The sequence below is a fragment of the Bombina bombina genome, chromosome 2 (genome assembly GCF_027579735.1).
Source record: "Bombina bombina isolate aBomBom1 chromosome 2, aBomBom1.pri, whole genome shotgun sequence".
In the NCBI taxonomy this organism is placed as follows: domain Eukaryota; kingdom Metazoa; phylum Chordata; class Amphibia; order Anura; family Bombinatoridae; genus Bombina; species Bombina bombina.
In genome coordinates this window covers 2,426,234-2,451,306 of record NC_069500.1, presented here as the reverse complement: position 1 = coordinate 2,451,306, position 25,073 = coordinate 2,426,234, and the positions used below count along the sequence as shown (strand labels likewise).

The 25,073-nt window shown below is 40.5% G+C and overlaps 1 protein-coding gene across 1 annotated transcript in view; it reads left to right on the top strand.

Moving 5' to 3' along the window:
• TLN1 (talin 1) overlaps nucleotides 1-25,073 on the top strand; it is a gene marked incomplete in the record, with an annotated part of 895,533 nt that overhangs the window by 184,768 nt on the left and 685,692 nt on the right.

Below are 25,073 nucleotides of genomic sequence, written 5' to 3'. Positions count from 1 at the left end.
TTTACCTCTGTGATTACCTTGTATATATGCCTCGGCAGACTGCCCCTTATCTCAGTACTATTTACAGACTTGCATTTTAGCCAATCAGTTCTGACTCCTAGCTAACTCCATGGAAGTGAGCACAATGTTATCTATGTGGCACACATGACCTAGCACTGTCTAGCTGTGAAAAACTGTCAACATGCACTCAAATAAGGGGTTAGAAATAGGCATATGAGCCTACCTAGGTTTAGCTTTCAACAAAAATACCAAGAAATCAAAGCAAATTTAATGATAAAAGTAAATTGGAAAGTTATTTAAAATGAAATGTCCTATCGCAAATCAGTAATTTCAACTTAACTGTCCCTTTAACTATAGCATGAACTTAAAATGATGGTAAACTATAAGAAAACGCAACGCTGCATTTGATTAAGATTTAAAAAAGAATGGGACTTTCATTCATGAACTTAAAGTAATTATTTTTTGTTTCTTAAGATAGAATATCTGTTAAAATGTTTTGATCTATTTTCTTGCATTTTATTCTGGTCACGTTTTCTCAAAGTCCAATTAAAACCCGGTCCAGCTGGCGCCCTTTAAAGACACACGCCCCTTCGTCTGAGAGTGCATGCATAATAGATTTTTGGTGTCACCGTTCTATCTAACTCATGTGCAAAGCTAGCAATGAAGAAACGCTGCTCATAGAATGACGTAGGAAGCGGTGGGCTCTGTACATGACTTACTGAAGCAAGGAGAAAGAAGATATGGGGGTCGAGTTAACATCCAAAACGCTGTCGGACTAATATATCATTTTTAAAACAAATGATTGAATTTTATTTAAAAAAAAAAACATTACGACTCCCCATGTAATAGCTTTAGGAATACAATTTGGTTATTAATTTATTGAAAATTTTTAAAGGACATGAAACTCAAAAATGTTCTTTCAAGATTTTGGTAGAGCATACAATTGCTTTTATGAAATTGGCAAGAGTCCATGAGCTAGTGACATATGGGATATACAATCCTACCAGCAGGGGCACAGTTTCCCAAACCTCAAAATGCCTACAAATACACCCCTCACCACACCCACAATTCAGTTTTACAAACTTTGCCTCCTATGGAGGTGGTGAAGTAAGTTTGTTCTAGATTTCTACGTTGATATGCACTTCTCAGCTCTTTTGCAGCCCGATTCCTCTGAGTACAGTGAATGTCAGAGGGATGTGAAGGGAGTATCACCTATTGAATGCAATGGTTTTCCTAACAGGGATCTATTTCGTAGGTTCTCTGTTATCGGTCATAGAGATTCATCTCCTACCTCCCTTTTCAGATCGACGATATACTCTCATATACCATTACCTCTACTGATAACTGTTTTAGTACTGGTTTGGCTATCTGCTATATGTGAACGGGTGTCTTTCGGTAAGTATGTTTTTGTTACTTAAGACACTCTCAGCTATGGTTTGGCACTTTATGTATAAAGTTCTAAATATATGTTTGTACTTATATTTGCCATGATTCAGGTTTTCAGTATATTTCCTTTTTGCAGACTGTCAGTTTCATATCTGGGAAATGCATTTTATAAAAAAAAAATATTTATGGGTTATACTTTTTTTCTTACCTGGGGTTTAGTCTTTTTCAAATTGACTTTTTCTAAATTGCGGCTGTATTAGGCTCGCAAGTGCGCAAAATGCTAAAATTTATTGCGTCATTCTTGGCGCAAGACTTTTTTGTCACGAAAGTTGCGTTCGTTGATGCTAATTCGTCATTTCCAGCGTCTTAGTTGGCGCAAGTCTTTCTCAAGGTTGGGTCATCTATGAGGCTAGAGTTTCGTTTCTGGACGTTTTTGGCGCCAAAAAATATTTTTCTGTTTGGGGTGCGTCATACTTGGCGCCAAACATTTTCATTATTTCAGACCCCATTCCTTTTTGCCTCTCGTCTTTTTTTCTATGTCAAAGGCCTATGCTGTTTGCATTTTTTCCCATTCCTGAAACTGTCATATAAGGAAATTGATAATTTTGCTTTATATGTTGTTTTTTCTCTTACATACTGCAAGATGTCTCAATCTGATCCTGTCTCAGAATCTACTGCTGGAATCCTGCTGCCTGATATCGGTTCTACCAAAGCTAAGTGCATTTGTTGTAAGCTTGTGGAGACTATACCTCCAGCTGTGGTTTGTAATAGTTGTCATGATAAACTTTTACATGCAGATAATGTTTCCATCAGTAGTAGTTGGTTACCTGTTGCTGGTCCATCAACATCTAATGCTCAGGATATTCCTGTAAATTTAAGATAATTTGTTTCTGATTCCATTCAGAAGGCTTTGTCTGCCATTCCGCCTTCTAATAAACGTAAAAGGTCTTTTTAAAACTTCTCATAGAGTTGATGAAATTTCACATGACCGACAACATACTGATTTATCTATCTCTTATGAGGATCTGTATGATTCAGAAGATCCTGCCTCAGATATTGACACTGACAAATCCTCTTATTTATTTAAAATGGAGTATATTCGTTTTTTATTAAAAGAAGTGTTGATTGCATTAGATATGGAGGAGACTAGTCCTCTTGATAATAAAACTAGTAAACGTTTAAGTTCTGTTTATAAGCCTCATGTAGTTATTCCAGAGGTTTTTCCAGTTCCTGATGCTATTTCAGATATGATTTCAAGGGAATGGAATAGATTGGGTACCTCTCTTTCTCCTTCAAGGTTTAAAAAATTGTATCCTTTGCCAACTGATAGATTGGAGTTTTGGGAAAAAATCCCCAAGGTTGATGGGCCATCTTGACTCTTGCTAAGCATACTACTATTCCTACCGAAGATAGTACTTCTTTTAAAGATCCTTTAGATAAGAAGCCTGAATCTTATCTAAGGAAGGCTTATTTATGTTCAGGTCATCTTCTTAGGCCTGCTATTTCTTTGGCGGATGTTGCAGCTGCTTCATCTTTTTGGTTGGAAACTTTAGCGCAACAAGTATCAGATCATAATGTGTATAGCATTGTTAAATTAATTCAACATGCTAATAATTTCATTTGTGATGCCATATTTGATATAATCAGAATTGATGTTAGATATGTCTTTAGCTATTTTAGCTAGAAGAGCTTTATCGCTTAAATCTTGGAATGCTGATATGACTTCTAAATTGACATTGCTATCTCTTTCTTTCCAAGGTATTAAATTATTTGGTTCTCAGTTGGATTCAATAATTTCAACTGTTACTGGGGGGAAGGGAGCTTTTTTGCCTCAGGATAAAAAATCTAAGGGTAAATTTAAAGCTTCTAGCCGTTTTCGTTCCTTTCGACAAAATAAGGAACAGAAACCTAATCCTTCCCCTAAGAAATCTGTCTCTAATTGGAAGCCTTCCTCAATCTGGAATAAATCCAAGCCATTTAAGAGATCTAAACCAGCCCCCAAGTCCGCATGAGGGTGCGGCCCTCATTCCAGCTCAGCTGGTAGGGGGCAGATTAAAAAATTTTCAAGGATATTTGGATCAATTCAGTCCAAAATAATTGGATTCAGAAGATTGTCTCTCAAGGGTACAGAATAGGTTTCAGAGTAAGACCGCCTGTGAGAAGTTTTTTTTTTTCTCACGCATTCCTGTGAACCCAGAGAAAGTGCAGGCTTTCCTGAAGTGTGTCTCAGACCTGGAGTTATCTGGGGTAATCATGCCGGTTCCTTTGCAGGAACAGGGTCTGGGGTTTTATTCAAATCTATTCATTGTTCCAAAGAAAGAAAATTCATTCAGACCAGTTCTGGATCTAAAAGTCTTGAATCGTTATGTAAGAGTACCAACATTCAAAATGGTGACTATAAGGACTATTTCTTCTGTTAAGTGTGATCAGTCCACGGGTCATCATTACTTGTGGGATATTAACTGCTCCCCTACAGGAAGTGCAAGAGGATTCACCCAGCAGAGTTGCTATATAGCTCCTCCCCTCTACGTCACCTCCAGTCATTCTCTTGCACCCAACGACTAGATAGGATGTGTGAGAGGACTATGGTGATATATTTAGTTTTTATATCTTCAATCAAAAGTTTGTTGTTTTATAATAGCACCGGAGTGTGTTATTCCTTCTCTGGTAGAATTTGAAGAAGAATCTACCTGAGTTTTTTTCTATGATTTTAGCCGGAGTAGTTAAGATCATATTGCTGTTTCTCGCCCATCTGAGGAGAGGCAAACTTCAGATCAGGGGACAGCAGGCAGATTAATCTGCAAAGAGGTATGTAGCAGCTTATTATTTTCTGACATGGAATTGATGAGAAAATCCTGCCATACCGTTATAATGTAAACCCAGCCTTGAATGCAGTAGATGTAGCTGATATCAGGCTGTCATGTATGTATATTTTATACTTCTCTGGTTTTTAGACTGTATACATAGACTTAACCTAATTTGCAGGGACTTGCAATAGGTTTTAAATGACAATTAATTATTGAGGTAAAACGTTTTTTTGCTGGCATGTAAAAACGTTTTTTTCTCTGAGGTACTGGGTGAAAAAATGTTTTGGGCACTATTTTTCCACTTGGCAATAGTTTTGATTTAAATTAGAGCAGTTCACTGATCCCTCTCACTGTTATGTGTGTGGGGGAGGGGCCATTTTGGTGCTTTCACTATGCATCAGAAAAAACTCAGTCAGAGATTCATTTTCTTCCTGCATGATCCGGTTCATCTCTACAGAGTTCAGGGATCTCCAAAGCCTTTTTTGAGGGAAGTAATCATTACAGCAGAGCTGTGCTGATTGTATTGACTGTGATAAAAAAAAAACAAAAAAAAACAAAACGTTTATTTGTGTATTTTTTTCTTTCATGTAATTAACAAGAGTCCATGAGCTAGTGACGTATGGGATATACATTCCTACCAGGAGGGGCAAAGTTTCCCAAACCTTAAAATGCCTATAAATACACCCCTCACCACACCCACAAATCAGTTTTACAAACTTTGCCTCCAAGGGAGGTGGTGAAGTAAGTTTGTGCTAGATTCTACGTTGATATGCGCTCCGCAGCAAGTTGGAGCCCGGTTTTCCTCTCAGCGTGCAGTGAATGTCAGAGGGATGTGAAGAGAGTATTGCCTATTGAATGCAGTGATCTCCTTCTACGGGGTCTATTTCATAAGGTTCTCTGTTATCGGTCGTAGAGATTCATCTCTTACCTCCCTTTTCAGATCGACGATATACTCTTATATTTACCATTTCCTCTACTGATTCTCGTTTCAGTACTGGTTTGGCTTTCTACAAACATGTAGATGAGTGTCCTGGGGTAAGTAAGTCTTATTTTCTGTGACACTCTAAGCTATGGTTGGGCACTTTATTTATAAAGTTCTAAATATATGTATTCAAACATTTATTTGCCTTGACTCAGAATGTTCAACTTTCCTTATTTCCAGACAGTCAGTTTCATATTTGGGATTATGCATTGAATTATCATATTTTTTCTTACCTCAAAAATTTGACTTTTTTCCCTGTGGGCTGTTAGGCTCGCGGGGGCTGAAAATGCTTCATTTTATTGCGTCATTCTTGGCGCGGACTTTTTTGGCGCAAAAATTCTTTTCCGTTTCCGGCGTCATACGTGTCGCCGGAAGTTGCGTCATTTTTTGACGTTATTTTGCGTCAAAGATGTCGGCGTTCCGGATGTGGCGTCATTTTTGGCGCCAAAAACATTTTAGGCGCCAAATAATGTGGGCGTCTTTTTTGGCGCTAAAAAATATGGGCGTCATTTTTGTCTCCACATTATTTAAGTCTCTTTATTTATTGCTTCTTGTCTACAATAGATTTACAGGATGTGTATCTGCATATTCCGATTCATCCAGATCACTTTTAGTGTCTGAGATTCTCTTTTTAGACAAGCATTACCAGTTTTGTGGCTCTACTGTTTGGTCTAGCCTCAGTTCCAAGAATTTTTTTCAAAGGTTCTCGGTGCCCTTCTTCTGTAATCAGAGAATATGGTTTTGGTATTTCCTTATTTGGACGATATCTTGGTACTTGCTCAGTCTTCTCATTTTCGAAGAATCTCATACGAATCGACTTGTGTTGTTTCTTCAAGTTCATGGTTGGAGGATCAATTTACCATTCAGTTCATTGATTCCTCAGACAAGGGTAACCTTTTTAGGTTTCTAGATAAATTCAGTGTCTATGACTCTGTCCTTGTCAGACAAGAGAAGTTTAACATTGATATCAGCTTGTCAAAACCTTCAGTCACAATCATTCCCTTTGGTAGCCTTATGCATGGAAATGTTGGGTCTTAGGACTGCCGCATCAGATGCGATCTCCTTTGCTCGTTTTCACATGCGACCTCTTCAGCTCTGTATGCTGAACCAATGGTGCAGGGATTACTCAAAGATATCTCAATTAATATCTTTAAACCGATTTTACGACACTCTCTGACATGGTGGTCAGATCACCATCGTTTAGTTCAGGGGGCTTCTTTGTTCTTCCGACCTGGACTATAATCTCAACAGATTCAAGTCTTACAGGTTGGGGAGCTGTGTGGGGGTCTCTGACGGCACAAGGGGTTTGGGAATCTCAGGAGGTGAGATTTCCGATCAATATTTTGGAACTCCGTGCAATTTTCAGAGCTCTTCAGTCTTGGCCTCTTCTGAAGAGAGAGTTGTTCATTGTTTTCAGATAAGACAATGTCACAACTGTGGCATACATCAATCATCAAGGAGGGACTCACAGTCCTCTGGCTATGAAAGAAGTATCTCGAATTTTGGTTTGGGCGGAATCCAGCTCCTGTCTAATCTCTGCGGTTTATATCCCAGGTATGGACAATTGGAAAGCGGATTATCTCAGTCGCCAAACGTTGCATCCGGGCGAATGGTCTCTTCACCCAGAGGTATTTCTTCGGATTGTTCAAATGTGGGAACTTCCAGAAATAGATCTGATGGCTTCTCATCTAAACAAGAAACTTCCCAGGTATCTGTCTAGATCCCGGGATCTTCAGGCGGAGGCAGTGGATGCATTTTCACTTCCTTGGAAGTATCATCCTGCCTATATCTTTCCGCCTCTAGTTCTTCTTCCAAGAGTAATCTCCAAGATTCTGAAGGAATGCTCGTTTGTTCTGCTGGTAGCTCCGGCATGGCCTCACAGGTTTTGGTATGCGGATCTTGTCCGGATGGCCTCTTGCCAACCGTGGACTCTTCCGTTAAGACCAGACCTTTTGTCTCAAGGTCCTTTTTTCCATCAGGATCTGAAATCCTTAAATTTAAAGGTATGGAGATTGAACGCTTGATTCTTGGTCAAAGAGGTTTCTCTGACTCTGTGATTAATACTATGTTACAGGCTCGTAAATTTGTATCCAGAGAGATATATTATAGAGTCTGGAAGACTTATATTTCTTGGTGTCTTTCTCATCATTTTTCTTGGCATTCTTTTAGAATACCGAGAATATTACAATTTCTTCAGGATGGTTTAGATAAGGGTTTGTCCGCAAGTTCCTTGAAAGGTCAAATCTCTGCTCTTTCTGTTCTTTTTCACAGAAAGATTGCTATTCTTCCTGATATTCATTGTTTTGTACAAGCTTTGGTTCGTATAAAGCCTGTCATTAAGTCAATTTCTCCTCCTGGAGTTTGAATTTGGTTCTGGGGGCTCTTCAAGCTCCTCCATTTGAACCCATGCATTCATTGGATATTAAATTACTTTCTTGGAAAGTTTTGTTCCTTTTGGCCATCTCTTCTTCCAGAAGAGTTTCTGAATTATCTGCTCTTTCTTGTGAGTCTCCTTTTCTGATTCTTCATCAGGATAAGGCGGTGTTGCGAACTTCTTTTGAATTTTTCCTAAAGTTGTGAATTCCAACAACATTAGTAGAGAAATTGTGGTTCCTTCATTATGTCCTAATCCTAAGAATTCTAAGGAGAAATCGTTGCATTCTTTGGATGTTGTTAGAGCTTTGAAATATTATGTTGAAGCTACGAAATCTTTCTGTAAGACTTCTAGTCTATTTGTTATCTTTTCCGGTTCTAGGAAAGGCCAGAAAGCTTCTGCCATTTCTTTGGCATCTTGGTTGAAATCTTTAATTCATCTTGCCTATGTTGAGTCGGGTAAAATTCCGCCTCAGAGAATTACAGCTCATTCTACTAGGTCAGTATCTACTTCCTGGGCGTTTAGGAATGAAGCTTCGGTTGACCAGATCTGCAAAGCAGCAACTTGGTCCTCTTTGCATACTTTTACTAAATTCTACCATTTTGATGTATTTTCTTCTTCTGAAGCAGTTTTTGGTAGAAAAGTTCTTCAGGCAGCGGTTTCAGTTTGAATCTTCTGCTTATGTTTTTTGTTAAACTTTATTTTGGGTGTGGATTATTTTCAGCAGGAATTGGCTGTCTTTATTTTATCCCTCCCTCTCTAGTGACTCTTGTGTGGAAAGATCCACATCTTGGGTAGTCATTATCCCATACGTCACTAGCTCATGGACTCTTGTTAATTACATGAAAGAAAACATAATTTATGTAAGAACTTACCTGATAAATTCATTTCTTTCATATTAACAAGAGTCCATGAGGCCCACCCTTTTTTGTGGTGGTTATGATTTTTTTGTATAAAGCACAATTATTCCAATTCCTTATTTTATATGCTTCGCACTTTTTTTCTTATCACCCCACTTCTTGGCTATTCGTTAAACTGATTTGTGGGTGTGGTGAGGGGTGTATTTATAGGCATTTTAAGGTTTGGGAAACTTTGCCCCTCCTGGTAGGAATGTATATCCCATACGTCACTAGCTCATGGACTCTTGTTAATATGAAAGAAATGAATTTATCAGGTAAGTTCTTACATAAATTATGTTTTTCTGCTGCCTGGGTTAGTTATCATTTGCTGAGGGGAACAATCCTTTGCTAAAACTGTATATTCTGACAAAGATTGATGCTATAACTTAATTATTTTAACTGTTATAATATTTTTCTGTGCTTCTTAAAGGCACAGTTCGTTTTCATATTATTTGTAAATTACTTTGTAAAGTATTTCCAAGTTGCTGTTTATTTGCTAGTGTGTTAAACATGTCTGATTCAGAGGAATATCTCTGTGCTATATGTGTTAATGCCAAAGTGGAGCCCAATAGAAATGTATGTACTAAATGTATTGATGCTATTTTAAAAAACAGTCAATCTGTACAAATTGAACATATTTCACCAAACAACGAGGGGAGAGTTATGCCGACTAACTCGCCTCACGTGTCAGTACCTGCATCTCCCGCTCAGGAGGTGCGTGATATTGTAGCGCCGAGTACATCTGGGCGGCCATTACAAATCACATTACAAGATATGGCTACTGTTATGACTGAAGTTTTGGCTAAACTACCAGAACTAAGAGGTAAACGTGATCACTCTGGGGTGAGAACAGAGTGCGCTGATAACGCAAGGGCCATGTCTGATACTGCGTCACAGTTTGCAGAACGTGAAGACGGAGAGCTTCATTCTGTGGGTGACGGTTCTGATCCAAATAAACTGGACTCAGACATTTCAAATTTTAAATTTAAGCTTGAGAACCTCCGTGTGTTACTAGGGGAGGTATTAGCGGCTCTGAATGATTGTAACACAGTTGCAATCCCAGAAAAAATGTGTAGGTTGGATAAATATTTTGCGGTACCGACGAGTACTGACGTTTTTCCTATACCTAAGAGACTTACTGACATTGTTACTAAGGAGTGGGATAGACCCGGTGTGCCTTTCTCACCCCCTCCTATATTTAGAAAAATGTTTCCAATAGACGCCGCCACACGGGATTTATGGCAAATGGTCCCTAAGGTGGAGGGAGCAGTTTCTACTTTAGCTAAGCGTACCACTATCCCAGTGGAGGATAGCTGTGCTTTTTCAGATCCAATGGATAAAAAATTAGAGGGTTACCTTAAGAAAATGTTTGTTCAACAAGGATTTATATTGCAACCTCTTGCATGTATTGCGCCTGTCACGGCTGCAGCAGCATTTTGGTTTGAGTCTCTGGAAGAGACACTTCAATCATCCACACTAGATGACATCACACACAAACTTAAATTCCTTAAGTTAGCTAATTCATTTATTTCAGATGCCGTAGTACATTTAACTAAACTTGCGGCTAAAAATTCAGGATTCGCCATTCAGGCACGCAGAGCTCTGTGGCTGAAATCCTGGTCAGCTGATGTTACGTCTAAATTGCTTAATATTCCTTTCAAAGGGCAGACCTTATTCGGGCCCGGCTTGAAAGAGATTGCTGACATTACAGGAGGTAAAGGTCATGCCCTGCCTCAGGACAAGGCCAAAGCCAAGGCTAGACAGTCCAATTTTCGTTCCTTTCGTAATTTCAAAGCAGGAGCAGCATCAACTTCCTCTGCACCAAAACAGGAAGGAGCTGTTGCTCGCTACAGACAAGGCTGGAAACCTAACCAGTCCTGGAACAGGGGCAAACAGGCCAGAAAACCTGCTGCTGCCCCTAAGACAGCATGAATTGAGGGCCCCCGATCCGGGACCGGATCTAGTGGGGGGCAGACTTTCCCTCTTCGCCCAGGCTTGGGCAAGAGATGTTCAGGATCCCTGGGCGTTAGAGATCATATCTCAGGGATACCTTCTGGACTTCAAATCCTTTCCCCCAAGAGGGAGATTTCATCTGTCAAGGTTGTCAACAAACCTAACAAAGAAGGAAGCGTTTCTACGCTGCGTACAAGATCTTTTATTAATGGGAGTGATCCATCCAGTTCCGCGGTTGGAACAAGGACAAGGGTTTTACTCAAATCTGTTTGTAGTTCCCAAAAAAGAGGGAACCTTCAGGCCAATCTTGGATTTAAAGATCCTAAACAAATTCCTAAGAGTTCCATCGTTCAAGATGGAAACTATTCGAACAATTTTGCCCATGATCCAAGAGGGTCAGTACATGACCACAGTGGATTTAAAGGATGCTTACCTTCACATACCGATTCATAGAAGTCATTACCGGTATCTAAGGTTTGCCTTTTTAGACAGGCATTACCAGTTTGTAGCTCTTCCATTTGGACTGGCTACGGCTCCAAGAATCTTCACAAAGGTTCTGGGCACTCTTCTGGTGGTACTAAGACCGCGAGGAATTTCAGTAGCTCCGTACTTAGACGACATACTGATACAAGCTTCAAGCTTTCAAACTGCCAAATCTCATACAGAGATAGTACTGGCATTTCTAAGGTCGCATGGATGGAAAGTGAACGAAGAGAAAAGTTCTCTCTTTCCACTCACAAGAGTTCCCTTCCTGGGGACTCTGATAGATTCTGTAGAAATGAAGATTTACCTGACAGAGGACAGGTTAACAAAACTTCAAAATGCATGCCGTGTCCTTCATTCCATTCAACACTCTAAATCTGAATCAAGAGACCAGAAATTCTCTTCTATGGTGGCTTTATCGGCCCCATCTGTCCAGGGGAATGCCATTCAGCAGGCCAGACTGGTCAATTGTAACAACAGACGCCAGCCTACTAGGTTGGGGCGCTGTCTGGAATTCTCTGAAGGCTCAGGGACTATGGAATCAGGAGGAGAGTCTTCTTCCAATAAACATTCTGGAATTGAGAGCAGTCCTCAATGCTCTTCTGGCTGGGCCCCAGTTAACAACTCGGGGGTTCATCAGGTTCCAGTCGGACAACATCACGACTGTAGCTTATATCAACCATCAGGGAGGGACAAGAAGCTCCCTAGCAATGATGGAAGTATCGAAGATAATTCGCTGGGCAGAGTCTCACTCTTGCCACCTGTCTGCAATCCACATCCCGGGAGTGGAGAACTGGGAGGCGGATTTCTTAAGTCGTCAGACTTTTCATCCGGGGGAGTGGGAACTTCATCCAGAGGTCTTTGCCCAAATACTTCGACGTTGGGGCAAACCAGAGATAGATCTCATGGCGTCTCGACAGAACGCCAAGCTTCCGCGCTACGGGTCCAGATCCAGGGATCCGGGAGCGGTCCTGATAGATGCCTTGACAGCACCATGGACCTTCAGGATGGCTTATGTGTTTCCACCTTTCCCGATGCTTCCTCGATTGATTGCCAGAATCAAACAGGAGAAAGCATCAGTGATTCTAATAGCGCCTGCATGGCCACGCAGGACTTGGTATGCAGATCTGGTGGACATGTCATTCTGTCCACCTTGGTCGTTACCTCTGAAACAGGACCTTCTGATTCAGGGTCCTTTCAAACATCAAAATCTAACTTCTCTGAAGCTGACTGCTTGGAAATTGAACGCTTGAACTTATCAAAGCGTGGTTTTTCTGAGTCAGTTATTGATACCTTAATACAGGCTAGGAAGCCTGTTACCAGAAAGATTTACCATAAAATATGGCGTAAATACCTATATTGGTGCGAATCCAAAGGTTACTCTTGGAGTAAGGTTAGGATTCCTAGGATATTGTCTTTTCTACAAGAAGGTTTAGAAAAGGGGTTATCCGCTAGTTCCTTAAAGGGACAGATCTCAGCTCTGTCCATTCTGTTACACAAGCGTCTGTCAGAAGTTCCAGACGTTCAGGCTTTTTGTCAGGCTTTGGCCAGGATTAAACCTGTGTTTAAAGCTGTGGCTCCACCATGGAGTTTAAACCTTGTTCTTAACGTTTTACAGGGTGTTCCGTTTGAACCCCTTCATTCCATTGATATAAAGTTGTTATCTTGGAAAGTTCTATTTTTAATGGCTATTTCCTCGGCTCGAAGAGTCTCTGAGTTATCAGCCTTACATTGTGATTCTCCTTATTTGATTTTTCACTCGGATAAGGTAGTTCTGCGTACTAAACCTGGGTTCTTACCTAAGGTAGTCACTAACAGGAATATCAATCAGGTGATTGTTGTTCCATCCTTGTGCCCAAATCCTTCTTCGAGGAAGGAACGTCTTTTGCACAATCTGGATGTAGTTCGTGCCCTTAAATTTTATTTACAGGCAACTAAAGATTTTCGACAAACGTCTTCCCTGTTTGTCGTTTACTCTGGTCAGAGGAGAGGTCAAAAAGCTTCTGCTACCTCTCTCTCTTTTTGGCTTCGTAGCATAATTCGTTTAGCTTATGAGACTGCTGGACAGCAGCCTCCTGAAAGAATTACAGCTCATTCCACTAGAGCTGTGGCTTCCACTTGGGCCTTTAAGAATGAGGCCTCTGTTGAACAGATTTGCAAGGCTGCAACTTGGTCTTCGCTTCATACTTTTTCCAAATTTTACAAATTTGACACTTTTGCTTCCTCGGAGGCTATTTTTGGGAGAAAGGTTCTTCAGGCAGTGGTTCCTTCTGTATAAAGAGCCTGCCTATCCCTCCCGTCATCCGTGTACTTTTGCTTTGGTATTGGTATCCCACAAGTAATGATGACCCGTGGACTGATCACACTTAACAGAAGAAAACATAATTTATGCTTACCTGATAAATTCCTTTCTTCTGTAGTGTGATCAGTCCACGGCCCGCCCTGTTTTTTAAGGCAGGTAAATATTTTTTAAATTATACTCCAGTCACCACTACACCCTTGGCTTCTCCTTTCTCGTTGGTCCTTGGTCGAATGACTGGAGGTGACGTAGAGGGGAGGAGCTATATAGCAACTCTGCTGGGTGAATCCTCTTGCACTTCCTGTAGGGGAGCAGTTAATATCCCACAAGTAATGATGACCCGTGGACTGATCACACTACAGAAGAAAGGAATTTATCAGGTAAGCATAAATTATGTTTCTGCCTTTTGTTCAGCAAGGGCATTATATGTCCACAATAGACTTACAGGATGCATATCTTCATATTCAGATTCATCCAGATCACTATCAGTTCCTGAGATTCTCTTTTCAAGACAAGAATTACCAATTTGTTGCTCTTCCTTTTGGCCTAGCGACAGCTCCAAGAATCTTTTCAAAGGTTCTCGGTGCCCTACTCTCTGTAATCAGAGAACGGGGTATTGCGGTGTTTCCTTATTTGGACGATATCTTGGTACTAGCTCAGTCTTTACGTTCTGCAGAATTTCACACGAATCTACCATCAAAGACATGGTTGGAGGATCAATTTACCAAAGAGTTCTTTGATTCCTCAGACAAGGGTCACCTTTTTAGGTTTTCAGATAGATTCAGTGTCTATGACTCTGTCTCTAACAGACAAGAGACAACTAAAATTGGTTTAGCCTGTCGGAACCTTCAGTCTCAGTCATTTCCTTCAGTAGCTATGTGCATGGAGGTTTTAGGTCTCATGACTGCAGCATCGGACGTGATCCCCTTTGCTCGTTTTCACATGAGACCTCTTCAGCTTTGTATGCTGAACCAATATTGCAGGGATTATACAAGGATATCACAATTTATATCCTTAAATCCCAATGTTCGACTATCTCTGACTTGGTGGTTAGATCACCATCGTATAGTTCAAGGGGCCTCTTTTGTTCGTCCAACCTGGACTGTGATCACAACAGATGCAAGTCTTTCAGGTTGGGGAGCTGTTTGGGGATCTCTGACAGCACAAGGGGTTTGGAAATCTCAAGAGGCGAGATTACCAATCAATATTTTTTGCGATTCTCAGGGCTCTTCAGTTTTGGCCTCTATTGAGGAGAGAGCCGTTCATTTGTTTCCAGACAGACAATGTCACAACTGTGGCGTATGTCAATCATCAGGGTGGGACTCACAGTCCTCAGGCTATTAAAGAAGTATCCCGGATACTTGTTTGGGCAGAATTTAGCTCCTGTCTAATTTTTGCGGTCCATATCCCAGGTATAGACAATTGGGAAGCGGATTATCTCAGTCGTCAAACTTTACATCCGGGAGAGTGGTCTCTTCACCCAGATGTGTTTTTTCAAATTGTTCAGACGTGGAGGCTTCCAGAAATAGATCTGATGGCATCTCATCTAAACAAGTAACTTCCCAGGTACCTGTCCAGGTCCAGGGATCCTCAGGCGGAAGCAGTGGATGCTTTGACACTTCCTTGGTGTTATTAACCTGCTTATATTTTTCCGCCTCTAGTTCTTCCAAGAGTGATCTCCAAGATCATCATGGAGCAATCGTTTGTGTTGCTGGTGGCTCCAGCATGGGCTCACAGGTTTTGGTATGCAGATCTTGTTCGGATGTCCAGTTGCTAACCTTTGCCACTTCCATTAAGGCCAGATCTTCTATCTCAAGGTCTGTTTTTCCATCAGGATCTCAAATCATTAAATTTGAAGGTATGGAAATTGAACTTCTAGTGCTTAGTCATAGAGGTTTCTCTGACTCAGTGATTAATAGTATGTTACAGGCTCGTAAATCTGTTTCTAGAAAGATTTATTATCGAATTTGGAAGACTTACATTTCATGGTGGTGGTCTCATAATTTTTCTTGGCATTCTTTTAGACTTCCCAGAATTTTACAGTTTCTTCAGGATGGTTTGGATAAAGGATTGTCTGCAAGTTCTTTGAAAGGACAAATCTCTGCTCTTTCTGTTTTATTCCACAGAAAAATTGCTAAACTCCATGATATTCACTGTTTTGTACAGGCTTTGGTTTGAATCAAGCCTGTCATTAAATCAATCTCTCCTCGGAGTCTTAATTTGGTTTTGAAGGCTTTACAGGCTCCTCCGTTTGAGCCTATGCATTCTTTGAACATTAAATTGCTTTCTTGGAAAGTGTAGTTCTTTTTGGCCATCTCTTCTGCTAGAAGAGTTTCTGAATTATCTGCTCTTTCTTGTGAATCTCCTTTTCTGATTTTCCATCAGGCTAAGGCAGTTTTGCGGACTTCATTTAAAGTCTTACCTAAAGTTGTGAATTCTAACAATATTAGTAGAGAAATTGTTGTCCCTTCTTTGTGTCCTAATCCTAAGAATTCTTTGGAAATATCTTTACATTCTTTGGATGTAGTGAGAGCTTTGAAATATTATGTTGAAGCTACTAAAGTTTTCAGGAAGACTTCTAGTCTATTTGTTATCTTTTCTGGTTCCAGGAAAGGTCAGAAGGCTTCTGCCGTTTCTTTTGCATCTTTGTTAAAGCTTTTGATTCATCAAGCTTATTTGGAGTCAGGTAAATCCCCGCCTCAGAGGATTACAGCTCATTCTACTAGGGCAGTTTCCACTTCCTGGGCTTTTAAGAATGAAGCTTGAGTTGATCAGATTTGCAAAGCAGCAACTTGGTCTTCTTTGCATACATTTACTAAATTCTACCATTTTTATGTTTTTGCTTCTTCGGAAGCAGTTTTTGGTAGAAAAGTTCTTCAGGCAGCTGTTTCAGTTTGATTCTTCTGCTTATAATTTTACGTTTTTTTCTTTTTCATTATAAGATTAAATTTATGATTTGGGTTGTGGATTAATTTTTTTTCAGCGGAATTGGCTGTCTTTATTATTTATCCCTCCCTCTCTAGTGACTCTTGCGTGGAGTTCCACATCTTGGGTATTGCTATCCCATACGTCACTAGCTCATGGACTCTTGCCAATTACATGAAAGAAAACATAATTTATGTAAGAACTTACCTGATAATTTCATTTCTTTCATATTGGCAAGAGTCCATGAGGCCCACCCTTTTTATGGTGGTTATGATTTTTTGTATAAAGCACAATTATTTCCAAATTTCTTTTGTTGATGCTTTCTACTCCTTTCTTTATCACCCCACTACTTGGCTATTCGTTAAACTGAATTGTGGGTCTGGTGAGGGGTGTATTTATAGGCATTTTGAGGTTTGGGAAACTTTGCCCCCTCCTGGTAGGATTGTATATCCCATACGTCACTAGCTCATGGACTCTTGCCAATATGAAAGAAATGAATTTATCTGGTAAATTCTTACATATATTATGTTTTTAAACAACTTTCCATTTTACTTCTATTATCAGATTTGCTTTATTCTCTTGGTATTTGTTGAAGGAGCAGCAATGCATTATGGTTTTAGATGCAACTGCACACTGTATTAGACATGTCTGTAAAAGTAAAAGAAAGCGGAAACCAAAAAAAGATAGCTTATAAAAATTAGACACACACAAGCAGATGATGATGATATGAAAATATGGAGACTCCAACAAAAAAAGACTAAGCAGTTTATTAGGAAGGTTAAAGCTCATGCAGAAGAGAAGATAGCACAGTCAGTAAAACATGGGGACAAAACATTCTTTAGATATATTAGTGAAAGAAGAAAAAATAAGGTAGGAATAGTAAAATTGAAATCAGTTGATGGTAGAATAATAGGAGATAAGCAGATTGCAGACTGTCTCAATGATTACTTCTGTTCTCACAAAAGATTGTGAAGATAAAATGTCTAAAAAAATAGAAACAAGCTTAACGGTAATCTTTTCTTTTACAAGATATGACAAGTCCACGGATTTCATCCTTATGAGATATCGCCTCCTGGTCAACAGGAGGAGGCAAAGAGCACCACAGCAGAGCTGTATATATAGCTCCTCCCTTCCCTCCCACCCCAGTCATTCTCTTTGCCTGTGTTAGTAATAGGAAGAGGTAAAGTGAGGTGTTAGTTTATCTTCTTCAATCAAGAGTTTATTATTTTTTAAAGTAGTGCCAAAGTGTGCTACTTTGTGCTGGGGTGTAGCCTAGACCAAATCACTCTCTTCAGTTAATAAGAGAAGCATTTGGTGGCTTCAAAGCAATGGGAACTGGTGGGACAAAATTCTCACTGCGCCTCCCATAACTGTTATGCTGCCCTTTTTGTAAAAGTCTGAGGAAGAATATGCTCAGTACTTTTTGTTTTCCACAGGCCAATGTGAAGGGGAGAAGTGAACTTCACAAGCCGGGTGAGATGCCTTACTGCCGGGCAGCCTTCTGAGGTAAGTGCTAAACTTTATTTTCTGGATATATACTAAACAGAAGAGTTTTGGCACTTTATATTTCAACATATCCCTGGCATGGGGATGTCTTTTCTAAGACGACATATCTGATGAGTGACTCCCAGCGGCTTCTAACTTATTTAACAGTCGACTGGGAGGTTTTTCCTACAGAGCACTTCAGTAGTGTGTAGGATGCTGGCGAGCTATTTACGTTTAATGCAGTCCTTTATATCAGAAGCAACATGTCTGATGTCTGACTCCCGGAGACTTATGAATTTTTTAACAGCCGACAGGGAGGGTTTGTTTCCTACCGAACACTTAAATAGTGTGTATGATTGAGATATTTTCGTTTTCAGGCAGTCCTGAATGTCAGAGACAATATGTCTGCTCTATGCCTCCCAGCGGCTTATACCTTATTTAACAGCCGACAGGGAGGGTCTTCCTATAGATCACTTTGAGTGTAAAATGCTTGTGATAGGAAACCGACAGAGTTCTCATGTTTAATGTTATAGCATAGATTTGGGTCTGCAGACTGTTATCCTGTTTTAGTGAGATCAGAATATACAGGATGGTTACATGTTCCCTTTCTATCGATACCCCTGTTCTGTACGGCTTATGGTTAACCTTTATTAGCCGACAGGGAGATGCTCGTTCTGCATGTGTTTGACATGTTGGGGCACTAATGAGATGGCTTTAAGTGCCTGTCAGTTTTTAGGGTTTTTCCCCGGCGGCTCCATTTTGTGTTAATACTAAGTATGCCTATCCGCCCTGGAGGTTGAGCTCGATACGCCCACGGTGGGCGGAGTTTCGTTTTGCGCCATTGTGTGCGCGCCGTTCGGTGGCTCCATCTTAGCTTCCTTGTTTGGCTCGATACGTCCACGGAGGGGCGGAACTTCGCTACGCGCGTTGTGTGCGCGCTGTTTGGACCGGGTGCCTCCTCGGCTGTGTACAGCTGACAGGTTGTGCAACGCCGATGGTTGAGTCCTTGTGTGTATGGAACGCTCTCTCTGTCACGTTAGACAGAGAGGCGTTGTCATATGCAGTTTATAAGACTCTTTTCCTATGATCTATTTTCAGTGTCCCATTCAGGGATAGACATAACTCTTAAAGGAACAATGCACTGGTGTTTCCTGAGTTTATTATTGGGGATTTGTTTGAAAACGTTTTTACTGTTAATAGGTTGCATACAGCAGTACACTTATTATTGTCAACTATTAAACATAACACAAGGGGTCACACTTTTTGTTACTCCTTATATTTTTGTTCCCCATGTTTTAAGTGAAATTTTTTAAGGTTTAGATGCCTTAAGCAGCATTCTGATTCTTTGCAACGATTTCATACAATGCTTGCCTCTAGTATATTTTAAATTAATTGGAAAAGAGGTTTATTTAAAATACAACAAAAAAGGGTTTTCAGCTTTCTGTACTCTTTGAATAATGATTATTCTTGCAATGATCTTTTCATTAAGCTAAGTTTTGTCCACTCAGTGACATGTTTAGTTACTGTTTAGGATTAAAGGGTACAGTAACACTTTTTCATCTATGCCCCACGATGGGCGCCCTTTTACTGTCGCCTCGCCTACATCCTATGATTGGCAGGCGCTCACATTAGCTTGTAAATTTCTGCAGGGTGATTTCATTCTGCAATATTGCACGTAAATGGTGTTCCCCTGTGGTCTAGTGGGAAGCCTTACGTGCTTGCAAGCAGGAGCTTGGGAGTTTTGATTCCACCTGCTTCTGCAGTATTTTCATTTGTACATTACTGCTAATAGCTTTTATCCTTCGGGATTTAGAATGGAACAGAAACACACTGCAATGTTAGCGGAAATTAAGTTATTAAATTACTCATATTTCCTTGCAGTCTACCAAATTGGCGGCTCTGAGTTTGGGATCTTCCGTCTTAGCTCGCTATGCCTTCTGTTCATACTCTGGGTCTGTGGATGTGTCATCTCAACTTCCACTTTTGACTATTCCTTACAAGGGGGACCCTGTTCGGGCCTGACTGGAAGGAGATTATTCTGACAGCCAGCTGTAATACTCTGAGAGTTGGCTTAGCTATCTAACTAGCAGAGGTTTGCAGTTTGAGATCAGCTACAGCTCTTGTACCTTGTATGCGTGCTGGCAAGCTGTTTTTACATCACGAACATCCTAGTTTTCATGTCTTTCCACAATTTGCGGTATCCAGTCTTGAATCTTGCTGCTGCTTCCAAGTCAGCATGGTGGGTTGGCCCTGATCCGGAGCGGATTTAGTAGGGGGCAGTCTCTTTTTTTTTTCTTCATACAGGCTTGAATGAGAGAATCAGAAAGTTTCCCCAGAGGATGGTTTCTTCTTTCTCAATTGTCTGTAAACCAGATAAAGAGTGTTTTTATGCTGTGTAAAAGACCTCTCTTTCATGGGAGTAATCTATCCCGTCCCAATTCAGGAGCAGGGACTGGGGTTTTACTCAATTTTTTTTGTAGGTTCTTAAAAAAAAAAAAAAAAAAAAAGAGGGTACGTTCAGACCTATTTTAGGCCTCAAGAGTCTAAACAAGTTTCTCAGAGTTCCATCCTTCCAGATGGAAACACTTCGTACCATTCTTCCATTGATCCAGGAGGGTCAATTTATGACTACCGTAGATCTGAAGGATGCATATCTTCATATGCCTATCCACAGAGATCATCTCAAATTCCTGAGGTTTGCTTTTCTGGACAAACATTTTCAGTAAGTGGCTCTTCCTTTTGGTCTGGCCGTGGTACCCAGAATTTTCACATGGCGCCTTATCTGGATGATATTCTGATCCAGGCGTCGTCTTATCAGCTGACAAAGTCTCATACCGACATTGTTCTTTCCTTTCTAAGGACTCATGGGTGGAAGGTGAATCTAAAAAAGAGTTCACTAATTCCACAGACAAGGGTTCCTTTCCTGGGAACTCTAATTGACTCTGTATCCATGAAAATCTTTTTGACGGAAGTCAGAAAGTTAAAAATTCTGAATGCATGCCGATCCCTTCAGTCCAATCCTCGGCCATCAGTGGCTCAGTGCATGGAGGTAATTGGATTGATGGTGGCGGCAATGGACATCATTCCATTTGCTCGTTTTCATCTCAGACCTCTACAACTGAGCATGCTCAGACAGTGGAATGGAGATTATGCAAATTTGTCTCCTCAGATAGATCTGGATCAGGAGACAAGGGACTCTCTTCTTTGGTGGTTGTCGCCGGATCATCTGTCCCAAGGGACGTGCTTCCACAGACCCTCATGGGTGATAGTGACAACGGACGCCAGTCTACTAGGATGGGGTGCAGTATGGAATTCCCCGACGGCTCAGGGTGTGTGGAGTCGGTTGGAGTCTCTACTTTCAATCGATATTCTGAAGTTGAGAGCAATATTCAATGCGCTTCAGGCTTGGCCTCAGTTGGCTTCGGCCAAATTCATCCGATTTCATTCTGACAACATCACGACTGTGGCTTACATCAATCATCAGGGAGGAACAAGGAGTTCCTTAGCGATGACAGAAGTATCCAAGATAATTTGGTGGGCGGAGGCTCACTCTTGTTATCTGTCGGCAATCTACATCCCAGGAGTGGACAACTGGGAAGCGGATTTTTTGAGCAGACAGACATTTCATCCAGGGGAATGGGAACTCCATCCAGAGGTTTTTGCCACCCTGATTCTCAGATGGGGCAGATCGGAGCTGGATCTTATGGCATCTCGTCAGAATGCAAAGCTCCCGAGATACGGATCCAGGTCCAGGGATCCTCAGGCCGAACTGATAGATGCCTTGGTCGTTCAACCTAGCTTATGTGTTTCTGCCGTTTGCTCTCCTTCCCCGGGTGATTGCTTGGATATCTGGCAGATATCCGGATGTTCAATCGTTTTGTCAGGCTCTGACTAGAATCAGGCCTGTGTTTAGACCAATTGCTCCTCCTTGGAGTTTGAATTTATTTCTTAATGTTCTTCAAGGGGTTCCGTTTGAACCTATGCATTCCATAGATATTAAATTTTTATCTTGGAAAGTTTTATTTTTGGTTACTATTTCTTCTGCTCGCAGAGTTTCTGAGCTTTCGGCATTACAATGTGATTCTCCTTACCTTATTTTTCATTCAGATAAGGTAGTGTTACGTACCAAACCTGGTTTTCTTCTAAGGTTTTTTCCAACAAAAATATTAATCAGGAAATTGTTGCTTCATTGTGTCCTAATCCTTCTTCTATGAAGAAGCGTCTGTTACATAACTTGGGCGTGGTCCGTGCCCTGAAGTTTTACTTTCAGGCGACTAAGGAATTTCGTCAATCATCTTCATTATTTGTTGTTTTTTTTCTGGGAAATGTAGGGGCCAGAAAGCTACGGCTACCTCTTTCTTTTTGGCTGAAGAGTATCATCCGTTTTGCATACGAGACTGCTGGACAGCAGCCTCCTGAAAGAATTACGGCTCATTCTACTAGGGCTGTGGCTTCCTCATGGGTATTTAAAAATGATGCATCTGTTGAACAGATTTGCAAGACTGCAACTTGGTCGTCTCTTCACACTTTTTCCAAATTTTCCAAATTTGATACTTTTGCCTCGTCTGAGGCTGTTTTTGGGAGAAAGGTTCTTCAAACAGTGGTGCCTTCCATTTAGGTTCCTGTCTTGTCCCTCCCTTTCATCCGTGTCCTATAGCTTTGGTATTGTATCCCATAAGTAAGGTTGAAATCCGTGGACTCGTCCTATCTTGTAATAGAAAAGGAAATTTATGCTTACCGGATAAATTTATTTCTTTTACGATTTGATGAGTCTACGGCCCACCCTGTCATTTTCTAAGACAGGTATTTATTTTTGTTAAACTTCAGTCACCTCTGTACCCTGGCTTTTCTTTTCTCTTCCTAACTTCGGTCGAATGACTGGAGTGGGAGGGAAGGGAGGAGCTATATATACAGCTCTGCTGTAGTGCTCTTTGCCTCCTCCTGTTGACCAGGAGGCGATATCCGATTAGTAAGGATGAAATCCGTGGACTTGTCATATTGTAAAAGAAATAAATTTATCAGGTAAGCATAAATTTCCTTTTTACAGAGGATGAGGTTTTGTTAGCATTCTCAAAAATAAATGTTAAAAAGGCAGTGGGTCCTGATAATATTCACCAAGGGTCTTAAAAGAACTTTGATCAGTGCTAACTGTCCCATTAACTGATCTGTTTAATCAGTCACTATTAACAGGAGCTGTCCCAGATGATTGGAGAATAACAAATGTAATACCTCTTCATAAAAAGGGCAGTAGAGAAGAATATGGCAACTACTGGCCAGTTAGTTTAACTTCAGTAGTAGGGAAATTAATGGAAAGCCTCTTAAAAGAAAGAATTATGACTTACATAAAGACAAACCATTTAGAGGACCAAAATCAGCATGGTTTTACTTCAGGGAGATCATGTCAGACTAATCTAATTGACTTCTTTGATTATGTAACAAAAGTATTAGACAAGGGTGGAGCAGTTGATGTAGCATATCTAGAATTCAGAAAAGCATTTGACACCGTCCCACACAATAAACTAATTCACAAACTGTATCTCCTTGGTCTAGACTCAAAAATTGTGAACTGGGTGGAATGCTGGCTTAAGGACAGAAAACAAAGTGTCTTAGTAAATGGAGTTTATTCAGCAGAGGGGGCTGTTACTAGTGGTGTTCCTCAGGGGTCAGTTCTATGGCCTGTTTTGTTTATCACATATATTAGAGATATCAGAAAAGGGCTACAGGGGAAAGTATGTCTGTTTGCAGATTATACAAAAATTTGTAACAGAGTGGATGTTCCATGGGGGGAAGACAAAATGAGAAGTGATATACAACAATTGGAGGATTGGACAAACAACTGGGATCTAAAGTTTAACACGGCAAAGTGTAAAATAATGCATTTAGGAAAGAAAAATCCAAATATTAATTACAGACTCAATGACACTTTACTGACTGTTACAGATGAGGAACAGGACTTGGGAATTATTATTTCAGATGATTTAAAACTTAGTAAACAATGTAGTAATGCAGCGAGTAAGGCTAGCAGAATGCTTGGATGTATTGGTAGAAATAGTAAGGTTCTTATGCCACTTTATAGATCATTAGTTAGGCCTCATCTTGAGTATTGTGTGCAGTTCTGGAGGCCATATCTTCAGAAGGATATTAACAAACTTGAATCTGTACAAAGGAGGGCTACCAAAATGGTACATGGTCTAAAAAATAAAACTTACTAGGATAGGCTCAATGACCTAACTATGTATAGCTGTCATGAACCAAGCCTCCAGACTAAAAAGAAAAGGTCTGGGAGGCATTCTGCTAAGAAGGGCTGTATAGGGATTTGAACCTGTGGCTCTGTGGTTGCTATTTCTGTTTGCTTACATGTTGAGCCACAGCCAGTTCCAACAATAGCATGGATCTTAAAAGATCTGATAAATAACTATTTGCCTTACTTGTTATTACACCTGTGCAACACACAGGTGTTCTCAATTCTGGAATTAATCAGAACCAACCCTGTGCAAAACCTCCCTATTTAAGGATGGCTTTTAGTCTGCATTAGTGTCTTCACATTGGATCTGTTTTGTCAAGTCAGAACCTGTTTCCTGTATTTCTTTGGAGAAAGATTTCCTTTGCACCTGTTTACAAGGTATTACCAGGAGAAAGCCTTTACCTTTAAACCTGTTACCAATCTTCAAGTTTGTTTCCTGCTTTATGCAAATTCCTGCACTCAGCTATTGCCAGGAGAAAGACTTCACCTTTGCACCTGTTTACAAGGTATTACCAGGAGAAAGCCTTTACCTTTAAACCTGTTACCAATCTACAAGTTTGTTTCCTGCTTTATGCAATTCCTGCACTTGGCCATTGCCAGGAGAAAGATTTCCTTTGCACCTGTTTACAAGGTATTACCAGGGCAAAGCCTTTACCTTTAAACCTCTTACCAGTTTGCAAGTTTGTTTCCTGCCTTCAGCAATTACAAGGAGAGAGACTTTACCTTTAAACCTGTTACCAGTTTGCAAGTTGTTTCCTGCATTGTGCAATTTCTGCACTCAGCAATTACAAGGAGAGAGACTTTACCTTTAAACCTGTTACCAGTTTGCAAGTTGTTTCCTGCATTGTGCAATTTCTGCACTCAGCAATTACAAGGAGAGAGACTTTACCTTTAAACCTGTTACCAGTTTGCAAGTTGTTTCCTGCATTGTGCAATTTCTGCACTCAGCAATTACAAGGAGAGAGACTTTACCTTTAAACCTGTTACCAGTTTGCAAGTTGTTTCCTGCATTGTGCAATTTCTGCACTCAGCAATTACAAGGAGAGAGACTTTACCTTTAAACCTGTTACCAGTTTGCAAGTTGTTTCCTGCATTGTGCAATTTCTGCACTCAGCAATTACAAGGAGAGAGACTTTACCTTTAAACCTGTTACCAGTTTGCAAGTTGTTTTCTGCCTTGTGCAAATCTTACATTTCAGTTATTACCAAGAGAAAGACTTTCCTTTTTGAATCTGCA